Below are 14,802 nucleotides of genomic sequence, written 5' to 3'. Positions count from 1 at the left end.
ACCCCGCCAAGTGAAACGCTCCCTAATAAACCTGTATGCCTTGCCAAAGGTGACTCATGCGTTGCCCCTTTAACTACGAGCCTGGTACCCAATAGATCCTATCCTTGTAGTAAATGACCTCATCCATCACCCCATATCTGTCATCCCCATAAGTACCATCCAAGATCTTGCACATCTACTGATTCTTGGGGTACTCTACCAACAACTACACTGTCCAGTCCTCCATGATATCCATCAATGAGAGTTTTGTGGGCCTTCATGATAGCGCATCAATCACTATGTTCTACTTTTGCTTGACATAATCTAAAAATCATACGTTTGGATCTTGTTGACCTACTTTTGATGCCTCTCCTGAAGGTTCTTCTACTCCAAAAAGAATCGAAGACTATTATGGTCAATGTTCACCTTGAACCTATTTCCCACTAAGTATTGTTGGAACTTGGCCAACGCATGCATAACAACCAACATCTCCTTGTCATAAATAGAATATAACCTCTCATGTGGCTGTAGTTTCCGACTCTCAAATGCAATCAGGTGGCCTCCTTGTCTAGAAACTACCCCAATGCCCTCTCCAAATGCATCGCACTCCAAAACAAATGCCCGTGAAAAATCCGGTAAGGCCAAAACAAGACAGCAACTCATCACCCTCTTGAGGTGCTCGAAGGCCTCCTATGCAACATTAGTCCACTCAAAACCCCTTTCTTCGTCAGATCGATGAGGGGTTTTGTTAGCTAGGAAAACCCCTTCACAAATCTCCTATAATATGTGCATATGCCGAAGAAACCCCGCAACTCAATCATAATCTCTGGTATAGGAAAATCATGAATGGCCCTGATATTCTCCTGGTGCACACATACTCCATCCTCTACAATCAGATGGCCAAGATACAACATTTCCATCAGTGCAAACTCACACTTGGGCATCTTGGCATACCGTTCTTTCCCCTCCAGAATGCGCAACACCTCCTCCAAGTGTTGGAGGTTCTCCTCCCATGTCCTGTTGTATCAATAAATCATCGAAAAACACAAAAACATATCTGTGTAGCCACATGCGGAACACATGGTTCATGCAAGACAAAAATGTGGTTGGTGCATTAGTTAACCTAAAGGGCATCAGCAAGAACTTGAAGTGACTGTCATGGCAACGAAAAGCAGTCTTCAGGATGTCTTGCTCCCTCACTCGAATCTGTTGAAATATGTACCTAGGTTCAGTCTTCATAATGACATGTATTCACGATTTTATGTATTTGATGTAATGAGAAAAATAAATTTGTTATTGTTATTCTTGAGGCATGGGTTTCATACACAAGGAAGTTTATTTTATAGGTCAAGCTCCCATTGAGAGCTTCTAGGGCTTGTCATTGAGTCTACAAGTCAAGAGAGTCATTGTCATGTATGAAAGACCCTTCTTGGGCATCTTGCATATTGTAAAAGGAATGTATTTGAGTCAAAAGACCCTCCAAGACCTCGTCATGATGCAAAGATCAAGTCAGCGTTCTCAAGTGTACAAGTCTGCCTAAAAAGAGCAATTCCACCTAGTGGGAAACCTATATATACGAAAGACTTCAACCTCACTTATGACACTCACTCACTTCTCACGAGTTCAATCAAGAAACAAAAAGTGTGAAAATTTCTAATATGAAATACTACTGCAGCAACTGATTTATTTCACCTACTTATTTCTCACAATAAGTTATTTACGAAAAACCCTTCAGTAAATATTAAAATAAATTTTACTGCAGTTATCACATAATTACATAGAGAAAATAACAGTCATATACAAGCACAAGAATCAATCACATCAACACAATTGTTTTGGACAATTGTCCCCAGAAAAACCCAATGTGGGAAAACCAGTGCAACATATGAGGGTTTTATTAATCTTCAACAACAATCTCTTTACAATGAATGATTTTAGAAAGAAACTGAGACACTACTGAGTGAAAACACCTGAAACAAAGTTTCTCCTCTTCCTGGAGAATTTCTGACACACTGGAGACCCTTCACCCACCTCTGCATCCCTCTATGTCAGTCTGTGTTAGCCTGCGTGAGGACTATGTCTCCAATGGTGTTGTCTACCTGCTCTTCCCTCTGCATTGTCTCTCGAATGCCCTGCGTCACCTCCTCCTTAGTATATGACTCTGCTAATGCCCTCCTCTTCCTCCACCCTACAACTCTCCCTCTGAAATCGAACTCATTCTCCTTGAGAATCGATTTCCCTCGGGTACTGAGTATTTTCCCAGAGTGTCTCCAAATGACTCTCAAGTCTTCTCTTATACTTTTCTTGTTGATGAATCAACGATCGAGATTAAGTCTCTAATCAACGGCTAAGATTAAAACAGACTTGATCCTCGTCTCTTAGAAGCTTCTCACCCATATCTTTATTAATACCCATTAATATTTTTATTTTCCTAAGTTTAGACTTAGGAACCCATTAAAAATATTAATTATTTTAATAACTCCTCATCTGCTTGAAATTTCTCCAAATGATTTCTGGATCTTGGAGATCTCATGTGTTCTAGCCCCTCCACAAAGTCTCGGAGCTAGAGCACATCCATTGCTACCCAAAATCAACACTCCCTCTTAGAGAGGAATGTGCTCTAGCAATACTTCCCAACAGAAGCATCACACTCCACGGCATCAGTCCTCTGCATTGTCGATGCTCAATCAATTGACCCTCATCCACTGTGATGCTGCCACTTGTACTGTTGCTCATGACACTGTAACTATCCCTGCTACATTTGTACTGCAACTCCCTCTAAATATGTTGCATCATGTTGCCCATAGCACTACCACTACTAACTGCTGCACTCGAACTCCTTATATTATCCGCTTCTGCTACTGAAACAGATACTTCACCATCCCCATCTTCTCCCTGAAGTAAACAAACTTTGTTCTTCCTAGGGCCTTTGTGAGAATGTATGCCACCTATTCTCCTATTGTGGTGTACCTCAACTGTACTGCCCCTCGTTGGACACAGTCTCTGATAAAGTGACATCTAATATCAATGTGCTTTGACAGATCATGAAAGACTGGATTCTCAGAGAGCTTGATGCAACTCTGATTATCACACAAAATATTGGTCGCTTCCATCTTTCTCCTGAATAGATTCACAAGCAATTTCCTAAGCCATATGGCTTGGCACAAAGCCGTGCTAGCTGCCATATATTCAACTTTAGCTGAGATCAGAGCCATGGATTTTCGTTTTCTACTACACCAAGAGGTTATTCCTGATCCAATATTGAAACAGTGCCCAGTGGTACTTTTCCGATCTACTAAACTTCCAGCCCAATCTGCATCAGTGACCCAACTCAACCTGATATCATTGCCTTGGGTGTACATTAATCCATGCTCGACTGTTCCTCGTATATATCTGAGAACATGATTGGTTGTTGCCCAGTGCGTCGTCTTTGGTTCTACCATTAACTGACTAAAGGTGTTGACAGCATAACAAATGTTTGGCCTAGTATTGACCAAATACATCAGAGACCCTATGAGTTGTCTGTACAAGGTGGGATCGACTTCTTTATCTTCAGATGCATCAATCTTCTTCCAATTGGTGATCATTGGAGTAGCCATTGGTCTATAGTCCTCCATTCTAAACCTTTTCAAAATCGAAGTAGCATATCTCCCATGCCCAAGGGAAATTTCACCCTTCTGCTGCCAAACTTCCAACCCTAGGAAATAATGCATCCTTCCAAAATCCTTCATGTCGAATTTTGTGGCTAGGTTCTCCTTGCAATCTTTGATTCGCCTGGATGATCCTGTCAGAAAGAGATCATCCACATATAAAACCACGATTAGAGGCTCATTCTCTACAACTAGATAGTAGAGCTTAGGATCTGCGTCACTCTTGACGAATCCCATCTTCTGCAAGTAGCCATCAATTCGACCGTACCATGCTCTAGGTGCCTGTTTAAGCCCATACACAGCATTTTTCAATCTGCATACATGAGATTTCTTCTCATGTGTCTCAAAACCCTCTAGTTGTTCAACATATACTTCTTCTATCACCCCATTCAAGAACGCAGTCTGGACATCCATCTAGTGAATCTCCCACCCCATCTAAGCTGCAAGGGATATCACGGATCTAATAGAAGTATACCTAGCTACAGCGGTGAAGGTTTCTTCGTAGTCTATACCTTCCTTCTGAGCAAACCCCTTAGCCACAAACCTGGCTTTGTATTTTTCTACACTGCCATCTACAACGTATTTGACTTTGTAGAGCCATCTCGACTCTCCAACTGACCTGTCCTGAGGCCTAGTTACCACTTCCCAGACATCATTGACCATTATGGAACTGTATTCCTCCACCATAGCATCTACCCATACTTGATGTTGAACAGCCTCCTGAAAACTGGAGGGTTTTCCAACCTGAGCTTGGGTTTTCCAACCTGAGCTTCCAAGGCTTGGTATTTGTCTCACTGTCTACGCTCCCTTTCCTCGTTCCTGGGCACCCCGACAAAATCCTTTGCATCTCGTAGTATCTGTCGAAGTTCTCAACTTGCTCTACCACTGGTAGTGGGTATATTTATCTGCTCCTCTTCCATAGGTTCCACCTCTAGAGTTTTGTCTTTAGGAGAAATTCTAGTGCTAGTTTCTACTGGTCGAAGTGGTTGTACCAACGGATCATCATTTGTCTGCTCTTTGGAAGGCATTTCTCGAGATTTTTTGAAGGCTCTGTCCTCCATGAACTTTACATCCCGTTAGATTACGATCTTCCTATTCCCCGGAAGATAGATTCTATATGCCTTAGCATTCTCGCTATATCCTACAAGATATCCTTTCTTTGCAGTCTGATCCAATTTCTTACTCTTCTCTTCGGGTATATGGCAGTATACCACACTCCCAAATATCCTAAAATGACTCACTTCAGGCTTCTTACCGGTGAAGACACTCTCTGGAGTAATCTTTCCTAATGCCCTGTGAGGAGTCATGCTCTGGATATACACTGTCGTGTTGCATGCTTCTACCCATAGAAACTTGGGCATATCCTGATCATACAACATTGCCCTGGTTGCTTCAACAATAGTTCGGTTCTTCCTTTTTGCTACTCCATTCTGCTCTGGATTAAAGGCAATTGTCCACTCTCTTCTAATGCCTTCCCTTGCGCAAAAATCAGTGAAGGCCTAGTCGATGTATTCTCTACCATTGTCTGAGTGCAATATCTTTATCTTCTTTCCTGTCAGATTCTCAACTAGAGCATTGAACTCTTTGAATCGACCAAAAACCTCATCCTTGGTTTTCAGAAAGTAGATCCAAGTCTTTTTGGAATGGTCATCAATGAAGGTGACAAAATATTCGGCACCACTAAGAGCTTTTGTGGACATGGGTCTACAGATATCTAAGTGTATCAATCCTAGAACACTCTTAGCCCTATTGTTGCTTCTGGAAAATGTTGCCTTAGTGTACTTGCCTAGTGTGCATCCTCTGCATACATCATCTCGTTCGGTACTTAATTTTGGAACTCCCGATACTGTTTTCCCGAGAATTCTTAGAGCCCCATGGTGTAAGTGTCCCATCCTCTTGTGCCATAGTTCATTCAAATCTTTATCCCCATTGCTGCCTATCAATGCCATTGGAGATTCTAGCTGTAATCTATACAGCCTGTTGCTTCTTATTCCAATATGGGCCTTCTTTTTCCAACTCAGGTATTTGACATATACTTTATCCTTAATGAAGAAAACGTCATAGCCCTTGTTTTGAAGCTGAGAGAGAGAGAGTAAGTTCATCCCCAATCCTGACACATGCAGCACACTAGTTTCTCGAAGTCGATCTTCTGCTTCTGTTTGAAAGACTACAATACCTCTTCCTGCGAGGGTACACTTTGCCTTATTTCCCATGGTGATCTGAAAATTCATCATTTCTTCCTAATATTAGAAAAACATTCTCGTATTCCTGTCATATGCCGAGAAGCTCCACTATTTATATAACAAACCTCAGAGTAGGCAAAGCTTGCAAGGCAAGCGACTTCTTCTTCTAGTTTGGAAGCTAACATAGAGTAATCATGATCCATGTTCTTCGTGCTCTCTTCTTTCTCTGGAGATCTGCGTGAGTCCCTCTGAGTTGATGTCTCGGCATCATACTCCCGACTCATAGCAGGTTCTTCTACCCTGTTGCCTGATCTCTGCTATGATACCATGTGAAAATTTCTAATACAAAATTCTACTGCAGCAACTGATTTATCTCACCTACTTATTTCTCACAATAAGTTATTTACGAAAAACCCCCAAGTAAATATTTAAAATAAATTCTACTGCAGTTATCACATAATTACATAGAGAAAATAATAGTGATATACAAGCACAAGAATCAATCACATCAACACAGTTGTTTTTGGACAATTGTCCCTGGAAAAACCCAATGTGGGAAAACCGGTGCATCAGATGAGGGTTTTATTAATCTTCAGCAACAATCTCTTTACAAGGAATGATTTTACAGAGAAACTCTGACACTACTGAGAGAGTTTACCTAAGAAAAATTTTCTCTTCCTGGAGAATTTCTGACACCCTAGAGACCCTTCACCCACTTCTGTGTCACCTCTGAGTCCCTCTGCGTCACTCTACGTCAGTCTATTTCAACTTGCGTGAGGACTGTGTCTCCAATGGTGTTGTATGCCTGCTCTTCCCTCTGTGCTGTCTCTCAAATTCCCTATGTCACCTCCTCCTCCTCAATCTCTGACTGCTGCTAATGCCCTCCTCTTCCTCCACCCTGCAACTCTCCCTTTGAAATTGAACTCCTTCTCCTTGAGAATCGATTTCCCTCGGGGAAATGAGTATTTGCCCAGTGTGTCTCAAATGACTCTCAAGTCTTCGCTTATACTTTCCTATTGATCAATCAACGGCCGAGATTAAGTCTCTAATCAACAACTAAGATTAAAACCAGTGTTTTAAAAATCGGCCGGTTAGCAAGCCCGCCGGGTCAAACCGGCTTAAAACCCCTGTTTACCTCCTCATTTCACCTTTATTTTGCCCTAACCGATCAGTTTGTGGTCAAACCGGCCAGTTTTGTCCTAAACCGGCCGGTTTATTGCCAAGGCAACTACAACCCCCACAAAATGTATTTTTGTGAGTTTTGAAGTTGGTTTGAGGGAAATTTGGGGTTGTTTTCCCCCAAAAATAGTCCCTCCAAGAAAAACATGCCTACCCTCTCCTTTTCCTGACACATATCAACCCTAACAATGTTGGCAATTAATGTTAATGTTAAATTCTTAAAGTAAAAGTGACATTTCCTTTAATTTTCATTTTCATCCTTTCACTTAAATTTTTAACATTACCATGAAATGACTCAGGATGTTTGAGAGTAGTTCCGACCTCATTGGATTTCATATGGAGAAACTAGAATTTTAGATCTCACTCAAAATTCAACAGACTTAATGGTTTTCAGGATTTCATGGTTTGGGGGTTTGCAATGTTTCCATTTGATTCTATCATGTGTGAGGGTATGAGATTGGCATTTGATCAAGAGCATGAAGCCCTTTAAGAACCTTGATCGTGGTAGCATTGATTGTTGAACTTTGTTGATGTTGGTGGTACTGATTGTTGAACTCCTCTACCATGGACTTAACAAAGGCATGCTAATCTTTTTCTACCCCATTATAAGATTGAGGAGATGAACCCTTCACTCAAACCAAAATCATTGGTTAGGCATGTTAAACCTTTTCAATTTCTATCATGTTATAAGGTTGAGCAATCCAAGTCTGAAGACTTTGAGCTAGATGATGTTCATGTATCTCTTGTTGATGATGTTTATGTATTTCTAGTAATGCTGAATCAATGATGAGTTTCATGAGTGACCATGTTGATCAGTGATTTGTAGTTTTGATGTCTATTTTTGCTACTACTAAAGTTGTAGAGGAGTTTTAGGATTCCTCAAACTTGGAGGGCATATTATTTATGTAGCTCATGTTGATGATCTCTTGTCTAGTAGTGGTGATGAGTTTGATCATGATGAGAAGTGATCATGTTGTTGATCACTGATATGTAGACTTGTAGTAGTTCAGTGATCCCATAGCTTAGAGCATTGTTTTCAGACTCTAGAGGCCATTTAGAGCCTCATTAATTATGTATTTTGTTGTTGATATGTATTGCACTCGATGCCATTTTGATATATTCACCTTTACATGGTATATAGATGAGCAAACCTTGCATATTTTGTTTCTATTGGCTTGGAATCATGGTTTTATAACTTAAAAATAGTTTTTTTTCACTAAAAATTAATTATTTAATGTATTTTTTAAACCGGTTGGTTTAGACCTGACCAGTCCCAGTTTGACCGGTTCCGGTTCGAAACTCGGTTCATTAGGTTGACCGATCCGATCTCCGGTTCCGGTTTTTAAAACATTGATTAAAGCATACTTGATCCTCGTCTCTTAGAAGCTTCTCACCCAACTATTTATTAATACCCATTAATATTTTTATTTTCCTAGGTTTAGACTTAGGAACCCATTCATATTTTGTCTGGGTATGTAGCTAGGAAACAATGTAAATCTTTAATTATCCCACACACTTCAATTCTTTTTTAATCCATTGAACATATGTTGTGATAGGGCCTAGATACCCTTAAGTTCTATTGCTCCATAACCTTCTGATTTGATGAAGCCCCTGAATCTAGGATGCAGTTATGTAAAAATCGATCATTCACTATCAAAGAAATAAAAAATGGTTGATGATCTTCGTTTCCCACATAACAGTTCATACTTTTCAATATAATTTCTTTTTCTTCTAGTTCATCATTAGGTTTTTCTTCCCTTTGAGTATCTTGAATGGCACTTAGTAACTTCGCCCTTTGAGATGGTATCTTTAAAAGCTTTGTCACTGGGATAGAAACCTTTTCATTATTCATCCAATTGCCCAATTCAAAATTTAATTCTTGGGTCTTTGAATTCGTCATTTGAAGATTCTATAAGAAGAGAAGTATGCTTGTGGGTTTTCCTCTCAAGAGGAGAGGTTTTGGCCTTGACTAGCAACCTACATTTTCTGGCCTTCTATCTCATTGACCTTCATAATTTGGTAGTTGTTTGTTGATAAGAACACAATAATAATGAACTAATAGAAGGAGCTAACTAATAGTACATCAAGTTAAGTAAAAGAACATCACAAGCAATTATCAAAGTAAGAGAAATCACCCTAATCTAGCTGCCCTAGATTTCTCAACAACTATGTGAAAATTTCATCTATTGCAGCAACTGGGAATTATTCTTCTAACGATAAATTTAATTGTATAGTTTATTTGTTGTGGCAAACAATGAATAAAATCACAACTACGATTTTCACCATAAAAATACTGCAAAAAATAGAAAGTTGGAAACTGAAAAATTTAGCGCACACAAAATTTTGACACCGTTATTTTTGGACAATCCACCCCAAAAAAACCCAACTTGGGAAAATCAGTGCAACAGATCAAGGTTTTATTATTATTATGTAACAAAAATTCTGATTACAATAAAATGATGCCAAACTGGTGTTTCTATCTGAGAAAAATATTGGCCAAACTATCTGAGGGAATTTTACCCTCCTGTCCAAGCAATCTCGGCTTAGTCTGGGCTCAGAAACTGACCCCTGGAATGATCTGCGTCAACCTCTACGTTGGCCCTGTGCACTCTGTTGTACTCTCATCCTGCAACTCCCTCTAAATTAGACGTCCCACCTATCTCTACTGTTGGAAGTCTTTGTCAAAGCCCTCTAGAAATTTTCCCAACCTCTGACACCTAAAACAACCCGCTCCACAGCTAAATCGAATTGCCCCTCTTGAGGCACTGTGTCACCCTTGCGTACCCTCCTGGAGAATAATTACAGTCTCCTCTTTTGACTCCTCTGGAACTAGAGACTCCTCCGAAAAATCCCTATGTTGCCACTCAGCCACCTACTACTCGATCACTACCACGATCTCACTGTTGAATCACCTGCTACTGGGAAATCGAACTTCCTAGATCATCGAGTATCTACAACTCGTGTATTCTCCATCCACCCATTAACCTCTTCTTATAATCCTTTAGATTAAAATATAATCGATGGCTCAGATTAATTCCTTGTCAATCCGTGTCAATTTCTAAATGATTCTCACAATATCTCAATTAATACTGATTAATTAACCATATTCCCTAAGTTTAGACTTAGGAAATATTTAAAAATCAGTTAATAATATAATTGAGACAGTGCTTGGTGGAATTTCCAAAAACGATTTTTGGGTTTTGGAGATCTCATGTATTCTAGCCTCTCCACCAAATTTTGTGGCTATAACACATATGATGCTACAGAAACTAACACTCCCTCTTAGCGAGGACTGTGTTCTCTCTAGTGTTGCACATCTTGTCACAACACCCTATCTTTGTATCACCTCTTATCATGTTGTCGATGTCTGGTTGTTGCTGCCCACCAACTACTGCGCAACTCTGATGTTGCATCTATGTTGCTGTTGATAGTGTTGTATTGCTGCCAACTCTGAATCTACACTACAACTCCCTCTCATCTATTGTTGCTACAACTGCAACTAATGCAACTAAGAAGCATCCAAAATAATTTCTCCCAGCTACTAAAATGGGTTCTCCACCATACCCATTTGTTGTCTGAAATAGACGAACTTAGCTCTCCCTAGAGCTTTCGTGAGTATATCTGCAACCTGCTCTTCTATGGGAACATACTATAGCTAGATTGCTCCATGTTGTACACAATCCCTAATGAAATGGCATCAAATATCTATGGGTTTCAACCTGTCATTAAACATTGGATTCTTAGAGAGTTTACGGAAACTCTGATTATCACAGTAGACACTGGTCACCTCCATCCTCTGCCTAAACAAGATTACTAGCAGCTTCTGAATCCATATAGCTTCGCACATAGTTGTGCTTTTTGCCATATACTCTGCTTCTGCAGAGCTCAGTACTACTGACTTCTACTTCCTACTACACCAAAGAAACCATCCCTGATCCAACACTGAAATAGTACCCATAGGTACTTTTCCTTTCCACTAAACTGCCTTCCCAATCTGCATCTATGAACCCACATACTCTGACATCATCCCCTAGGGTATATCCCAACCCATACTCAACTGTGTCACACACATACCTCAAAATATGCCTCGTTCTTACCCATTGTACTCTCTTTGGTTCTACCATAAACTGACTGAGGGTATTAACTACGAAGAAGATATTTGGCCTAGTGTTGACCAGATACATGAGAGAACCGATAAGTTGTCTATACAAGGTGGGGTCGACATCCTTATCATCTGATGCATCTATCTTCTTCTAGTTGGTGATCATGGGCATAGACATGGGTCTAAAATCCTACATTTTGAACCTCTTCAGAATATCTATAGTGTATCTCCCCTGCCCAAGGAAGAGCTCCCCGTCCTTCTACCATACTTCCAATCCTAAGAAATAGTGCATCAACCCCAAATACTTCATATCAAACTCTGCTGACAGGTTCCTCTTGCAATCCTCTATGAGCCCTAATGATTCTGTCAAGAAGAGATCATCCACATATAATATTAGGATGAGTGGCTCACCCTCTACCATCAAATAGTAAAGGGTGGGATCTATGTCACTCTTGACGAATCCCATCTACTACAAGTAGTTGTTAATCCGACCATACCATGCCTTGGGAGCTTGTTTGAGCTTGTATAGAGCTTTCTTCAATCTACACACATGAGTGTGACTCTCATGAGTCTCGAAGCCCTCTGGCTATTCTATGTACACTTCTTCCTCTATCACCTCATTCAAGATTGTTGTCTTGACGTCCATCTGGTGAATCTGCCATTCCATCTGAGTTGCTATGGATATAATTGACCGACTAGAAGTATATATGGAAACAGGGGCAAAGGGCTCCTCATAATCTATTCCTTCTTTCTATGCATACCCCTTTGCCGCGAACCTGGCCTTATACTTCTCCACGCTGCCATCCACAGCATACTTGATTTTCTAGATCCGTCGAGAACCTACAACGGACATGTCCTAAGGCCTTGGCACCACCTCCCAAACATCCTTCGTCATGATAGAGTTGTATTCTTCTACCATGGCATTAATCCACACATGATGTTGTGTGGCTTCCTAAAAGATGGAATGTTTTGTAACCTATGCTACCAATGCTTGATATCTGTCAAGTTTTCTACACTCTAATACCATGTGAAAAATTCATCTATTACAGCAACTGGAAATTATTCTTCTAACTGTAAATTTAATTGTGCAGTTTATTAGCTACAGCAAACAACGAATAAAATCACAACTGTAATTTTCACTATAAAAATATTCTGGAAAAATAGAAAACTGGAAACTGAGAAAATTTAGTGCACACAATTTTGACACTATTATTTTTGCACAATCATCCTCAGAAAAACCCAACTTCGGAAAACTGATGCAGCAGATGAGGGTTTTATTATTATGTAGCAGAAATTTTGAGTACAATAAAATGACGCCAAACTGGCGCTTCTATCTGAGAGAAATACTGACCAAAATATCTGAGGGAATTTTACCTTGCTCTCCAAGCAATTTCAGCTCAATCTAGGCTCAAAAATTGACCCCCAAAATGATTTGCGTCTACCTCTGCACTGACCCTACACAGTCCCTTGTACACTCAGCCCAGAATTCCCTTTGAATCAAACGTCCTACCTTTCTCTGCTGCTGGAAATCTTTGTCCAGACCCTCTAGAAATTTTTCCGACCTCCAGCACCTGAAACCAATGCTTTAAAACTCCGACTCGAGTTCGAAACCGGTCGAGGGTCGACTCAGACTCCGACTTTGACTCGACTCAGCCTAGTTGATTTTAATGACTCGGTCTTTGTAAAAAATACATTAAATATTTATTTTTTTATAGAAAAAAACATAATTTTAAAGATTTACATTCATGTTTCCAAACACAAAGCATTAGAATATAGAGAGAAGGCAACATATGATCAAAGTAGGCTCATGAATATATCCATTATATAAAAATGTCACCCAGTACACTTTCCAATACATGTAAACAGTAATATAGAGATCAAAACAAAAACACGTAACCAAGGAGGCTCTAAATGGCCTCTACAACAAAAGTACAACATCACTAATCACTAGTCACTACTAGCTACTACTAAAGAATCCAACATCATCTGGCTTAGACTTTGAACCAGAGTCAGACGGGGAAACACATGGCTCCTCCTCCTCATCACGATCTCCAATTGCAATCGTAGAAGTAGTAGCAGTAGCAGGCGCAGTAGCTGCACGCTGAGATAGACGAGCTATGTGCTTGCGTTGTGGTTGAGTAGAGGAAGTTCCTACAATTGGAGGACTTGGGGCTGGGCCAATGACTACCCAAGAAGCTCCTCACAACTGCTCCAATGATTTCCCAAGACTCCTCACTGCTGCTCCAAAAACCAACTCCGCAACTCTTCACAAACTCCTCATAAATGAAATGAGATAGTTGTGAGGAAATGTGAGGGGATTGGGTAGCTTAAATAGGCTAAGAATGCAAAATAACCTAAAACCAAAAGAAAATGGAGTTCGCTTTCCCTCCAATTTTCGTCGTTGATCGGGTTTCACTGGCTCGACCAGTTTAAGTTGGACTTGGCCGAGCCGCCCAGTCTATTACCGAATCGGCCAAGTCGGTGACCAGCTCGGCCAATTCAGTAACATTCTAGCCTTTGGCCCGATTTTTGTACCGAGCAGGCCAGGGCTGGGGTCTGTCACGGCCGACTCTGTCGATTCCTAATCGGCTCAGCCGAATTTAAAACATTGCCTGAAACAACCTGCTCCACAACTAAATTGAACTGCCCCTCTTGAGGCACTATGCAGCCCCTGCGTAGCCTCCCGGAGAATAATTACGGCCTCCTCTATAACTGGAGACTCCTCCAGAAAATCTCTATGTTGCCCCTCTACCACCTGCTGCTCCTCGATCACTAGGTCGATCTCACTGCTGAATAAGCTGCTATTGGGAAATTGAACTGCCTACAGCACTGAGTATATGCAACTAGTGTATTCTCCATCTACCCATCAACTTCTTCTTATAACCTCTGTTGGAGCACCAATGGCCAAGATTAAAATATAATCGATGGCTCAAATTAATTCCCTGTCAATCAGTGTGAGTTTCTAGATGATTCTCACCTTATCTCAATTAATATTGATTAATTAACCATATTCCCTAAGTTTAGACTTAGGAAGTATTTAAAAATCAGCTAATAATCTAATTGAGATTGTTCTAGGTGGAATTTCCACAAACGATTTCTGGATTTTGGAGATCTCATGTATTCTAGCCTCTCCACCAAATTTCGTGGCTAGAACACATCCGATGCTACAGAAACTAACAAACTTCTCCCTGGAAGAGTGGTTAAGATTGGAGAGAAAATAATTTCATACGAAGCAGGTCCATAGAAGAGTGGTTAAGAATCAATATTGGCAAGAATAAAAAGTGAGTGGGCCTCAATAGCATGGAAAGCTCTGGTCAAACCTCTCCTTCAAATGGCAAGTGGACAGCATAGAAAGTTGGCAGAGCCAATGAAGTAAGAATGGAAAAAGATCCTTGGCTCAATCACAAGGGGAATATCAAGCTAACTGAACCACTTTTGCATGGCTTACAATCGTTGGGGATTTATATGGAAGGAAGCTAAAACATTGTTCTATTAAGCCTTTGGACCAGGAACCTCTGATTAAATGGTCTAAGAATAGACACTGGAGAGTATACAGCAAGATTAGGCAATTCAGCCAGAATTGAAGACCATGGTGGAGAAGATTATGGTGGTGGAAGCTGGTCTGGAAACTTGAGAATCCTTTAAATTCAAAAATAAAATTCTTAAATGGGATAAGGGTCAAAAAAGAAACTGCCATTGGCCAGCAAAC

General features: G+C 40.4%; 1 protein-coding gene across 4 annotated transcripts in view; it reads right to left on the bottom strand.

Moving 5' to 3' along the window:
- The window catches only part of LOC149259102 (histidine acid phosphatase family protein), a 364,966-nt gene that overhangs the window by 101,228 nt on the left and 248,936 nt on the right, over positions 1 to 14,802 (bottom strand). The gene's annotated exons all lie outside the window — the stretch shown is intronic.

This window comes from Pinus tabuliformis, chromosome 6 (genome assembly GCF_031772625.1).
Source record: "Pinus tabuliformis cultivar Carrire ecotype Pingquan chromosome 6, CPIR1, whole genome shotgun sequence".
NCBI classification, from domain to species: domain Eukaryota; kingdom Viridiplantae; phylum Streptophyta; class Pinopsida; order Pinales; family Pinaceae; genus Pinus; species Pinus tabuliformis.
This window is presented reverse-complemented; position numbering and strand designations above follow the sequence as displayed.